The 14526-nt window shown below is 37.0% G+C and overlaps 2 non-coding genes across 2 annotated transcripts; both read left to right on the forward strand.

Moving 5' to 3' along the window:
• The first annotated feature begins 6679 nt into the window (after positions 1–6679).
• On the forward strand, positions 6680–6816 carry LOC149832606 (small nucleolar RNA snoR135). The gene has a single exon (XR_016433492.1). It is a non-coding gene; the product is annotated as a small nucleolar RNA snoR135 (small nucleolar RNA).
• A 60-nt stretch (positions 6817–6876) lies between these two features.
• On the forward strand, positions 6877–7013 carry LOC149832607 (small nucleolar RNA snoR135). The gene has a single exon (XR_016433494.1). It is a non-coding gene; the product is annotated as a small nucleolar RNA snoR135 (small nucleolar RNA).
• The last annotated feature ends 7513 nt before the right edge of the window (positions 7014–14526 follow it).

The following is a 14526-nucleotide window of genomic DNA, read 5'->3' on the forward strand; positions in this document are numbered from 1 at the left end:
TTTACAAGATGTTTATACACACAAGTACAAAGAAAAAGAAGGGCACTGGTAGCATGTGGACATGACACTATCTTGGGCGTAGATTGACAGCTATGTTGGGACACATTGCATTTATTGGATGTAAATCACAATTCAATAAATAAAGGACTTGTTTAAATCAATCACAAAAACTCATATCATAAAATGATTTCGTTTTATTATCATTACACAAGTCCAACATTGTGCAACCACTTAGCTGGAAAATGCAGGTGAAAGCTTTCTTACATCATAAAATTAAGCACAATCATGATCAATGCCCCAAAAAAACTTACTGGAACAACCCTTCTCAACCCGCTTGGATTGACACTCCAACAATACCCGCAAATCACTATGCTGCGATGCCACAAATCACTATTCAATGATAACCACAAATCGCTATTCAACGATAACCACTATAAACTCTTAACAAATCCGACAATGTGGAAATCGGGTCATGCAAAGAGGCATGACAACTAAATTAATAGCCCACACGAGATTCCTGTGTCCCATACCTATCTGTCGAATGCATCAGAGCCTGTCATGAAATAGAAAATATAAGACACTGCATTAGGTTTCACAAGAAATGCAAACTTCCTCCCAACATTGATTACATACCAAAAGACATGTAAAACTGAAGCTATCGTTGCCGAAAATCTGGTCGGGAGGAATGAAGGTTTCAACGTTTGGTGTTACTTCTATAGGGTATTGCTGCATGTTGGACATTACACAAGTTAGATATTGACAAGCTTCACATAATGGAAAGCAATATAATGTCTTACATACCTATTCATTCCAAGGGCTTTGTTGTTTTTTATTACAGCTTGGTTGTTTCTTAGTCCTTTTCTTGCCAACCAATTCTAGTGCACCTTTGCCCTCTGACGACTGCGATCAGAGGCCGGTTTTCTTTTCATACCCTTCGCTTCATAAATATGTCCATCATAATCAACAACGTTCACTACTGACTTGTTGAAGATAATGTTTACGCTTCGGCGCAACTTCTCAGGAGTGTCGAGCGAAACATGATTTTCACCTACGTTGTTCGATCCCATTATCTTCGACTGGTAGTCATTGGCTGCAACAAACTTAAGGTGAATTAACTCCAAGTTTTCAAGTAACTGCATTGAAGCTTTTCTCATGCATAAATAGCCTTCTTCACTTCTCGATGCCAAATCAGCAACATGCATAAATGACCTACACAGTTGTTGGTAACGGGAGGCTATGTGACACTTCTCGTCAACACCAGATTTACTCACATTGTCCATAACAATGGTTTCAATCTTTGCACGTCTCTTCCATCTTCACATTACGTAGGACTCAGGTATTTCTTGTATCTTCTCTTGATTGAGTGCCTTTAATGCATGACAGCATAAAATACCTTTGAATTCATATATTTTGCACGAACATTCAACTCTTTCGTTGTCAACATTGTACATGACATGTGCTTCTCACCTTTCGTGATGCTTTTCGCCCTGCCATAAAATATGGTATTTGTGCATATTCCTGGTTTGCACGAGTCCTTCTATTTTGCAATTCATGACATGTAACACCTCTTTCTTGATCCATTCAAATACAGTTAATGTATACAGAGCTGCAGGTCGCATCAATATTTTCATGCCAAAAGTTAGAGGTTGTGTGTTGAAGCATTTCACGTCTTGTTCAAGCTCATTCTGTCTTAGACCGTCTACAAATAATTCATATTGTTCCATGAAACGAAACATTGTCAAACATGAATACAAGGTTTTCTTCAACGTGGCATGCATAGATTCAGCTTTTTGTGTGCTTATCATACCAACACAAAAGTATTGTCTTCCATATGCCAATGCCCACTTCTCCTTTTCTCCATATAAATTTTGTAACCACATACAATCTTGAAGGTCGTATGTCTGAATCATTTCCTCCCAATCAGACATAAAGGTGATCCCGTCTACGCTCTCAAGCACACACCTAGTAAACTTTTTGTCAAACCCTGTCTTCTGATTAAATATGTGTCCTATGTTCTTTGCTGCATTTTGAAAGATATGCCACAAACATAGGCGATGATGTGCATCTGGCCACACGTGAAGCACTGCAGCCACAATTGCGTGATCACCATCTGTAAGTACAGCTTCAGGTTGCTTCCCGTTCATTGCCTGTGTAAATACTCTGAACAACCACTCAAAGCTTTGCTTGGTCTGGTCATATAAAAACGCCCCGCCTAATATACAACTCTGTGCGTGATGGTTCACTCTGATAAACTGCGCAAATGGCCACTGTTCAATATTAATCTTTACTGTAGTATCAAATACAAGCACATCATTGAAGCATTCATAATCTAATCTTGACTTTGAATCTGCCCAAAACATATTCACAGCATATCCATCTTCGTCCACTTGCATTGCACTAAAGAAACCATGTTTATTGCTTGATTTATTCTGTAAGTAATCAACCAAAGAACATATTTCTCCTTTCTTCATGTTATTTGTCATCTTTCTTCTTAAGTGATTTCTTAAATCCAAAGGTGTGAATGACACATTATCGCGACCACCGTCGATGTGGGCAAACAAATTGTATGTGTTCCTTGGTGCAATGTCGGCGCTATCGGCTATTTCAGCCATTGCAGCGTGCGCTACAATTACTTTACGATGTGACCTTAGCATAGGAGTCATAAATGATGCAGATAAATAGATAAATCATGATTATGATCATTGATTAAAGTACGAACTACAAATTTCCCATTCGGATGTCTCCTCAAAACCATTCTCGCTTGACATCCACATCTTGATTCTGGCATGCTCCTTGTTGGATTTCCCATTGATTTCTTCCAACCTTGCTTGGAACAAACATGCATCTTTCTAACCAAGACACCCAGTGCATTTTTTGACCAAGAAAACCTTCTTACACTGAAGGCAACTTTTAAGGCATAATCATTGTAAAATTTATATGCAACTTCCTCGTTATTAAACTGCATTTCTTCTACAGGAACAGATTCAAGTGTAGTTCCATGTACATTCCCAGTTCATACACTTTTATTATGTGTATTGACATCAAAATCTACCTCATTATTGAATTGCATTTCCACTACTGGAACATTCAAGTCTAGTGTGCTTCCATTTAAGTTTCTGATGCCTACTCTTTTATTATGTGTACTATTATGGTAATCTACCTCATTATTGAATTGCATTTCTTCTACTGGAACATTCAAGTCAAGAGTGGGTCTAATGCCTGCACCTTTCTTTTCATGTGGATCATTAGCGCAGATGTTCAATTCTTCGGTTGCGTCATTAGTACAGATGTTCAATTCTCCAGATCTTTCAATTGATTGAGCTACATCATCTTTATTAGAACCTGATAATAAGCTCAACAAAGTTTTAAGCAATATATCAATTGGTGTTTGCAAAAAAATAGCAAACAAATTGATATTCACTAACAAAAATATATCTCACAAAAAATGGGAGTATGTTACTAATACAGGGGTTTGAGATACAATGCATATAATGAGTGAATGTAGGATACGTGATGGGGTAGAGGCCCTTCCTAGCATTTGTAAACAAGCATTCTTGTCAACAGGTCCCAGCGTCTTACAAATATCGATAAGTTTCCAACCATCGTAAGAACAAGATCTACCTGCAATAACCAAACAATGCCTTAATGGCACACAAGACGACATGCCTTCTTCATCGATAGCATGATGAGATGGAAAGCTACTCACGCCGCCTTAATGGCATTGGTTGGAATGTTTGTGCATCATTGCTTTCTTCCATAATGCCTAACAACAACGAAAAAGAAGAGAAGAAAGTGGAATGTTTTGTAAGCAATATATCCATTTGCGTTAGCAAGCGCATATGTTTACTGCGATTTAATCAGGATGCATATAACAATAGATACCCATAAGGTTAAGCAAGTCAAAGCAGTGACTTAATGAATGACAATATCCAAGCAAGTGCGGTTTGATATTTGCTTATACTGACCATCGAGTTGTCACTTACCATGCCAATAAAAGATACATGTCGTACATGTGTGTTGACGATAACACTCTCATTATATCCACGATGCTGTAAAGCGAGTTCAATAGAAATCGCTGACAGAGCAGCGGTATGAATGCGAAAATCGCCCCCGCAATTGTGTAACGATGTGTTTCTGCACGCACATGTTTTCAAAGTCTGTGTACAAATATCTTAGAAATACATCTTACAAAACATATAATATCTTACAAAGCGATATGAATATCGAATAATATATTAAAAATCGATACGGCAGTTCAGCATAATAACTTACAACTCGACAATACAAAACCATAATATCTAAAAGGTCAATAAATAACAAATCGATACGGAAGAAATCGAGCAAAATAGCAAATAAATCGATATTAACTAACAAAGATATATCTCACAAAAACGGGAGGATGTTACTATTACAGCGGTTTGAGATACAATGCATATAATGAGTGAATGTAGGATACCTGATGGGGTAGAGGCCCTTCCTAGCATTTGTAAACAAGCATTCTTGTCAACAGGTCCCAACGTCTTACAAATATCGATAAGTTTCCAACCATCGTAAGAACAAGATCTACCTGCAATAACCAAACAATGCCTTAATGGCACACAAGACGACATGTCTTCTTCATCGATAGCATGATGAGATGGAAAGCTACTCACGCCGCCTTAATGGCACTGGTTGGAATGTTTGTGCATCATTGCTTTCTTGCATAATGCCTAACGACAACACAAAATGAAGAGAAAACACGGGAATGTTTTGTAACACAAGGCAGGCACGAGAAGGCGACAAGGTATTGTAAAATAGGATAAAAAACAAGGTGGAAACCTCGACTGGAGACGAAGGCAAAGTTTGGGTTGATAATGGGAGCTACTGTTACAGCAGATGGCACAAGAGTTTCATGAATAGGGAACATCTCCACTTTAAATAGTTAACATCAAACTTTCTGGATGGAGGAGTTTTTTGTCCCTTGCTCGAACCGTATTTTCCCAACTTTTGAATGCGGGATATTTTTGTCATTTCTTCGAACCGTCATTTCAGGGCAAGAAAAGCAAGTAAGGGTGATTAAGTATTTGCAACAACACCAGAGTCCGATGCAAAGTTAGGTCATCATACACGGGAATACGAGCCCTATGTGCCTAAATACGTGGCGCTCATTCGACCCCCCGAACACAGACGTGGGATTCAGTGAATCATCGGGGCGAACATACACCACCCTCTCATAAAGTGTTAATAAGACATTATTATAATGGTAAATTCCTAATATATATTTGTGAAATACATGATATTATATAAATATAATATCCTCTAGAATTATATCCACTTTTAAAAGTATTGTGATAAAATCATGATATTTTAAAAATATTGCCAACATTTGTGAATACGGCCCATACAAACCCAAATGCTTACATTGATCTTCACTTAGGGACGGATCACCGGAAACTCATATGAACCCGTTGGCTCTTAGGTTGAGGGGCCTTTCAATATGTGGGTCGGACCTGCACATACCTGTGTGGGTTCAGGTTTCCTGCTGCTGATGATGATGCCAATAAGGGCTGGTAAATGAGCTGAATAGAGGGTGTTCAAGCTTGTTTCATTTATTGTGTTGAGCCGAGCTGAACCAAACTTAATCTCATGAAAAGCTCAAGCTAAACGATCTGAACGAGCTAGCTCATTTACAAAAGAAAAAAGAACAAATAGAGTTGAAAATAATAGCATTTGGACTTTAAACCAACTAAACCAAGCTCAAACCAGCTCATTTACAAAATAAATAATTGTTGCAAATGTACAATTCAGCAATAAATTTTGAACTCTAAATTTATTGCTGCCAAGCCAAATACTTGACCATCTTCACTCTATGATATAAAATGTATTATTATTAATTAATAAGCCTAAACGAGCTAAGTCAAGCCGAACATTTGTTGTTGTTCTTGCTCGAGCTTGCTGAGCCAATTTCATGTGTTCAAATGAACTCTTTGTGAGACGAACATGAGCTGAGCCACGAGTGGCTTATCTCATTTCCCAACCCAAGATGACATGTGAATCATATCATAATCGTGCTAACATTAGCATCAAAGTTCTGATAACTGTTAGGTGCTGCTACCAGGCTCAGGTCCATTGTACCTAGCATAACAGAGCTAGATGCAAGTTCAGATCCAGATGACATCACAATCCCAGATATTAATGTGAACTTGGGTTAGGTCTGGTATACAATTTTACAATCTATACTCAGGTCCATATGATATTCGGACCTTTTGAATCCGACCCGTCTAACTAATCATTTCACGAGTCTCAGGACCCAGGTTGTACAGTATCCGACTCGTATCGGAATGGGTAACCCGACCCGTTTGGAGCCCTAAAAGGACTTTGGCTCTAAAATCCCTTCAGGCGACAGGTCTTCACGCCGCAATATAAATCATTCACACCCGGCTCCACCGACCATCTCACCACGGTTCCATGATCAATCCCTTCAGAAATACCGAGAGCTACAAATCAAGGAGAGGAAAAAAAAAAGGGAAGCAAGCAATCGAATCCTTTGATGGTATGGATGCTTCTTCCCAGAATCTATCATTCCTTGCCACATTTTTTTTTATCATGTATTACAAAGTTCAAATGTTTCCATCATCTGATTAATGTGACAAATGGCTTTATGGGTTTCCTTGCCTGCTTAGCATGTTGACTTAAAAAACAAGCAGGTTTTGTGTATCGGCGTTATGTAAACCATGCATTGATGCCGAAAGAATGACCTGCAACATTGAAACGGGAAGGTGGGCAGTCAACTTTTAAGGCTATTGAAATGTGATGACAATCACCTTCCCTATACCTGCATGAATTCTCTTGTATGCATAATGTTTTAATTTTGTAGTGCTTTAAAGCAAACAAAAGCAAGCAGGTATTGTGTGTATCAGTATTATGCAAACCATGCATTTTTGCTGAAAGAATTGCCTGCGATATAAACGTGGAGGTGGGTAGTCAACTTTTAAGCTAATTGAAATGTATAGACAATCACATCCCCTACATAATTTTGCTGAATATATGTTTATTTTGACTAAAATAAAGTAAGAAAATGATAGGTCTATGCCTTTGTCAACTAAGTATTTTCTAAATTTTGCGAGCATAGTTTACATAGAAGAAGGAAAAAGAGAAAATTTTGGCTTAAATTGGTAAAAAGATCGTTGTTTACAAATTTAGTTCTTCGACTGAGAACACATGCTTGTAGGATAGTAGCAAGATCTGCTGTTATATCATCAAAGAGTTCATCAATGATCATTCAGGAATGTGATGGAGACCTGCCTGAGTTTTAGTATTGGGCATGAAAGAGTTATCACTTGCCATGTGGTTAATGCGATAGAGATCTGCCTGTGTTTGCTGCCCTGTTCAAATGGCTTGAATAGCAGCAAGGTCTGTGATGTTGTATATTAGGCATCAAAGAGTTCATCAATTATTATTACTCAGGAATGTGATAGAGACTAGCCTTAGTATTAGTGTTGATAAAAATTCGAGACTTACCTCTTTAATCGCCAAAAATTTCATTTAAAAGATATGGGGACACCATTCAAGTCTCCACCGTCCTCCAAAGAGAAGGTAAAGCCAAGACTAGCTTTTTGAATTTGCAGCACAAATCACATGACCAAGTTATGCACATAAAACAACAGAATGTGTAAGTATCTATTTTAAGCTAATAATAACTAAATAAATAAAAATACATAAATGAATATAAAGTATCTTTTTCGGTCTCGAAAGTTTGTTTTTTTAGTTTTAAGTTTTTTTCCTTCGTTCAATGACACCTTTGTTAGGATATGGTAGTTTCTTGTGATGGTTTCGGCAACACTCTCTCGTAGGTAGGATATTTAGAGAGAAGAGAGTATGGCAAAGCTTGCGTTCATTCTCTATCGTGTCAGCATTCAGACATCTATAGTTCAAATCCCTCAAACCTTAGGGGCGAATCCTTATTTATAGCTTTTTGAACGAGATCTGGGTCATGTGATCTTTAGATTCAGATCTGACCACAAACATATCCATGTCTATCCTGGGATGGAGGATGAGTGACCTAAAAGAGCCCTCTTCCTAGAAAATTCAAAAAAGGGGCAAAGAATGAGCAAAAAAATAAGGATAAGCCTTTTGGCTTATCCGAACCTTCGAATTATGGGACACCTAAAAGTGTTTGGCCGTCCTAAGTGGGATCTATCTATTTTTCCTTTCTATATGCAATTTTGAGAAAAAAATTGGATGTTTATAAATGTCCCTCTTTGTCATTAATCGATGTAATTTAATTTATAACAAATAAATAGACATACCCAACATTTGAAAACATCTGGGTTGTCAAAACCATGCTTGGTTTCGCCGAATGAGGTTGGCCTAGTTTGTTGAAAGAAAAATTGAGTTGTCGAGACCGCACTTAGTCTCGCCAAACGAGGTCGAGTCAGTTTTAAAAAACATTGGGTTGCAGAGGCCATTTGGGTCTTGCCGAATGAGGTCAAGCTAGTATTTTTGAGAGAAAAATTGGTTTGTCAAGATCGTCCTTGGTCTTGCTGAACGAGGTCAGGATAAATTTTGAAAACCATTGGGTTGTCGAGATCATTTTGGTCTCGCCGAACGAGGTCAGGCTAGTATTTTTCTGAGAAAAATTGGTTTGTCGAAAGCATGCTTGGTTTCGTCGAACGAGGTCAGGCCTGATTTTAAAAATCACTTGGTTGTGGAGACCATTTGGGTCCCACCAAATGAGTTCAGACCAGTATTTTGAGATGAAAATTGGGTTGCCGAAACTGTTATTGGTCTCACTGAACAAGATCGGGTCAGTTTGAAAACCATTGGGTTGTGAAGACTGTTTGTCTCCCGCCGAACAAGGTCATACCAATGTTTTGAAGAGAAAATTGGGTTGTTAAAACCGTTTTTGGTCTCGCCGAATGAGGTCGGGCCAGTTTGAAAACCACTAGTTGTGATCCGGGCTTTTCTCAAAAGATGATGACTATGAAGGTTGTTGGGCAAGTTGCATTATCTGATGAGGCATGATATTGCTGACTTGGTGAAAACCTTCAACGATTCTTGACTCTTTTCAAGAAACTTTATTAATACAGGAGAAGATAAAATGTTGGGCATCAAGCAAGGATAGCACAAGATATATTTAGCTCTCTTTTATATCTTTTAGGCTCATTTTGATTTTTAATACCTTTTGAATGATTTTAGAGAATTTTGCAGAAAGCTCCTGGAGGCAAATACCAAGAGTCCTACATCTCTTATGGGTTCATGGCTAAGGTAGGTTGCCCAGTAAGGCCTTAGGGTGAAGATACTTTTCCTAAGACGATCAATTTAGACATGAGATTTCTTGCTCCTAGTGAAGGGAGTTGGGCATACTTCGACAATCGAACAAAGCTTTTTAGGTCTTTTTTAGACTCAGGATCTTTATGACTAGACTCTTTGGTATCTCATGATGCATGCATTGAACTTTTATTCAGTGAGACCCATGCATTTATAATAGAGTGTGTAGCTTACAACAACCATGAATGATTGATCATTTAGGGTCAAGGATTTTTGTTCTTTGCTCTCTTCTTAAGAATTAGGACCTTTCTAACAAGTTTATTCCTATACTTTAGACATTTTTTCTCTTAGGTTGGTATAAGGTAGTGACAATCAACTTCAGCGAAATTTTTTCCATCTAATTCTACCTTGGTTTCAATCGACTAGTTATAGAGATATAAAATTTAGTCTCAATACACTCATGTTAGGTCTAATTTTTTCCACTAAGACTTGAACTCTGAAGGATGAGGGTTTGATGAGAATATATTCAATTGCACCATCTGTCTTAAGGTAAGTTTTCTTGAGTCTTTGTGTTTAGCTCAGAGGTACTTTATTCCTCACTCTTGTCATCCTTTAACTTGAGCCCTGACAACTATGGGTCCCATAACTTCTTGGTCTAGGAGGGATACTCCTAGCTGTCCAACCTCTGCCTCCAAAAGTCTATATGATCGAAGTCTATAACCTTGTCATAGATCTAGAGGTAAGTATCATCTTTCTTCTAGCATACATTTTTTTATTTCAACCTCTACCCTTAAGACAACCTCATGACCAGAGCCCGCCACCTCGCCATGGGCTCGGAGTAGGTATCAGCTTAAATGCAATGCTCTTTTTTGTTCTTTGCTTTTTTCTTTTTCTTTTTGACATATTTTGGGGTCTTGCCGAATGAGGTCAAAACAGTTCAAGGATAACTGGGATGTTGAGAACATTATGGGTCCCACTGAATGAGGTTGGGTCAGTGTCCAGAGGTAAATCGGGCTTTCGAGACCATTTGAGTCTCACCGAATAAGGTCAGATCGATTTGGGATATGCATGCTTAGCTGATAAGGGTCCTTTCTTGCCTAAGAGATTTGGACTTTGGACAACTTTACAATACCTTATCTCTGAGTTCTGGATAGGTTAAGACTATTTTGACATGCCCCCACATGATTTTGACATAATGAAATCATTAAAATTTGTCTGAAAAAATAAAAAAAGGGTTTGATAAAGGCTTCATTAGTCTTGTCGACAAGAATAATATGCTCATGCAACAAAGAGCATAACTTGGACCCTAGAAAGAAAAATATTTTATTTTTTTTGGATTTTTGTAATATTTTTTTTTGGATTTTAAAAACTTTTTTTAAGATTTTTTAATTTTTCAATTTTTTGAAAAACTATTCATAAAGTTCAGGTCTTAGAGGCTCACCTGAGGTCAGGGGACGATGATCCAAGCTAGACGCCCTTTTCCTTCCATATTGTTGTGAATCTACTTTAATTTGTCGCAACCTTGCTTTGAGCGGGACAGTTCTCTGCAGGAGGAAAGACAATAGAGTTAAGGTTAACTTTTAATGCTTGACGTTCGATGTTGAGTTCATGCCAATCTTATATTGACAGATATTGTTGGACCCGATACTTGTAAGACCCATAAATTTTTAGGTATTTTAATATGGTTCTTAATATGAAAATATTGATTATACCTATTGCTTATATATCCAGAGTATAGAATGCTAAGTTGGTAGAACTAATTAAATTTGATTAGTCATTTTAGAATTTTCGAAAATATAGCCTTGAAATAGAATTTTGAAAAAATATAACCTTAAAATAAAATTTTGAAAAAATATAGCCTTGAAATAGATTTTTGGAAAAATATAGCCTTGAAATAGAATTATGAAAAAATATAGCCTTAAAATAAAATTTTAGAAAAATATAGTCTTGAAATAGAATTTTGAAAAAACATAGCCTTGAAATAGAATTTTGGAAAAATATAGCCTTGAAATAGAATTTTGAAAAAATATAGCCTTGAGATAGAATTTTGGAAAATTAAAGACTCAATATGAAATTTTAAGAAAAATAAGATCTAATGTGAGATTATCACAAAATGAAGTTATTAAATAAAATATCTAAGAAATGATAAAATAATAATTAGTTAAAGTAAAGAGAAAAGACAACTAAGTAGTAATTATAGTTTGAATCTAACCAAATGGAATAATAAAATGATAAAAAGTTAAAGTAAAGAGAAAAAACAATTAGATAGTAATGATAAGTTTGAATCTAACTAAATAGAAGTACAACTAGAGGGGCAATTTTTTATAATGATTAGATATTGGATTTTTTGAATCCAATTGAGATGCACTAAATCCCATATGAATCTCCAAATATATTGGTCCTTTGATCATCGCTGTTTCGGCGGCGGCGTGGCTGGAAATTAGAGGCTATGGTACCATGCAGACTAAAGTGTCGGCCACGTACACCAGCTGGTTTCTCGTCACTGCCGGAGACGGGGATGGGTATCTATGTTTCGGTGCCGACGTGGCTAGAAATTATAGGCCATGGTACCATGCAGACTAAAGTGTCGGCCCCACTGGCTGGTTTCTGGTCAATGCCGGAGATAGGGTTGGGTATATATCAATGTTTCGGTGCCGTGGCTGGAAATTAGAGGCCATGGTACCATGCAGACTAAGGCCCCCACCAGTTTCTGGCAGGTGCCAGAGATGGGGTTGGTTACCATGGGCATGTTATGCTTAAGTGTATGTATCATATGATTAGACAAGTGCATCGTATGATTACCCAGATAGCTGGATACACATTTTCTGGTGCTTCCATTGGGAGCAATGAATGGTTAGTCCTTGGTATGGTTGTAAAGACATTTTGTATTACTTTCATACAGTATAATGTCTGCATGGAGGACAATTACCCCATCAGGTGGAGAATTTTTTTCTATATAAAATAGCAAAACTAAGCAAGAAAATAACATGTTTACATGATAAAATACATATAATAAAAGAAATAAGTAAAACCTATAAAAGAAAGAACAGAACATATTTAAGGTATAGAAAAGAAGTAAAAGTAACTGACAATATTGTGATATTTTGCACTATATATAAATTTTTGATATTTTCAAAATATAAAGAGATTTTGTCTTTAATATGATTTTATGAATTTACAGAAAAAATATCGTGATATTTTCAAAATATTGCTTATATCTGTGGCTATAGGTTTAACCCAACCAGTTTAACCTTTATCCCATGAAATCAACATATTTTACCCATTTCGAACAGCTCCAGTACCACACAAGAGTCAGATCATATCTGGACCTGAGACTCCATTGTAAGACCCGAGTCATAGAAGATACTCCAATCGTTCTCACAATTAAAACAGACAAATCGAGACTATATTTTATTGATCATCACATAAATGATACAAAATGATAGAACAGATGAAGCCGGAATACGTACATGACCACAAACAGCCCCAAACAAAAGTCTGCCTTTTATCAAATAATATAAATAAGTGTAATTAAAAGATCATCAATTCATTCTGATGATTATATATCGTCTTAAAATTTTTGAAGTAGACCTTTGTCAATGATGAAAAGTCGCAATCCCTAACCAGCCCAGCTGCAGCTCTGCGAGAAGCACTAGAAGAATGTTTGGGATTACTTGGTGGAGGGGAGCCTGAAATCGGCACTCTGCTGGATGTTTTAGTAGTGTTGGATTTCATCGTTGTACCCTTGGTGCTGCAAACAACAAAAAGTTCACACATACAATCCCTCAATTGCATTTGCAGAATACTAAAGGAATACAACCACCACTTTTCATGCACAGTTTCAAAATTAGAATCTGGAAAATTCAGGGTCTCTAGACAAAGTTTGAAGTCCATACTGCTACTGGCTTACATCAAATATAATCAGACACTGATCCCGCTAACAAAAGAGTAAGAGTGCTAGCGTGCATCACCCAAATCTATAAGAAAAGCAGTCAAACCCTACAAAACGAGATTAGGTAAATAGGCAGTGGTAACAAAATACGGTGGTCACACCAAGCTTCCTTTATGGGGCCACTTAATTGCAGACAATAAAATGCACATTAATGGCAGGATCTAATAAAGCTTCTTTTATCGTTCCTGACGTTAAATGAACATCACATGGGAGCACCAGGTGTTGATTCCGCATTGGCTTATCACCGCAGCATAATCTAGATAAAAGACCATCACCACTGTTAAGTTAAAAAAAAGACACATGGAGTGGCGGATGGACAATGCAAAAATCCTTGCATGGATTGTAAGTAGCGTATATGCTTCCATCCTTGACAGTGTGGCCCAATTCAAAATGGCTAAGGAAGCTTAAGAGTTATTGAAGGACATGTATACTATGAAAGACATCGCTCATTGGTGGAACCATAATAAGAAAATAATGTCCTTGAAACAATGTGATAAGTTCATCTGAGACTATTACAATGTTATGATCCTTCTATGGAGGAAACTTGTCGTCTTGGCGCCCAAGTGAGAGACCACTGAGGATCTTCACTTTAGACAAACAACTAAAGAGGAAACAATTCTTTACGTACCTCAATGGTCTAAGGCCTGAATTCGAAGGGATAAGAATGATGTTGCTCCATAAATCCAAAATTTCTTCTCTATAAAACTCTCACCAAAGATGAAGATTGAAGGAGAAAAATGTTTTATATATATATATATATATATATATATATATATATATATATATATATATATATTATGTATTGCCCAATAGGAACATTTTTGCCTTTTTATATATTAAATAGTTGTTTCTTAAAAACAATTATTATTTTTTCCTTTTCCTTTTTCCTTTTTGCACAAGCCCCCCTCCGCCCCCCTTTCGTAGAGTCGTTGGGGCCCCAATGTCTCTATGAAAGGGGCATCTCCCAATGGCTCCCCTCTCTTTTTGTGTATGTAAATAGGAGTGCATCCCCTACATGTAAAGTATTCATTTACTCTCACTTTTCAATAATACATATTTTTGCTAGCCTTTTCGCATTGTCCCTTAGTGGATGTGTGTGTGCACTTAAGTGGTTGTCTATTCTGTTTGTAATTGTCCATTATTGGTATTGTAAGTGTTCTACACTTTGTTATTTGTAATTCTGCTTACTTCATTATATGATATCATAGTCATTTGGGTTCTCTTGATCTTAGAAGCATTTCTTGTGGTTTTTGAAGACCATGACAAAGTTGCTATCATTTTCTTTGTCTCAATCTTTTTCTTATCATCACGGAGCATGAATCAAG

The sequence above is a fragment of the Nuphar pumila genome, chromosome 7 (assembly GCF_984573655.1).
Source record: "Nuphar pumila chromosome 7, dmNupPumi1.hap1.1, whole genome shotgun sequence".
Taxonomy (NCBI): Eukaryota; Viridiplantae; Streptophyta; class Magnoliopsida; order Nymphaeales; family Nymphaeaceae; genus Nuphar; species Nuphar pumila.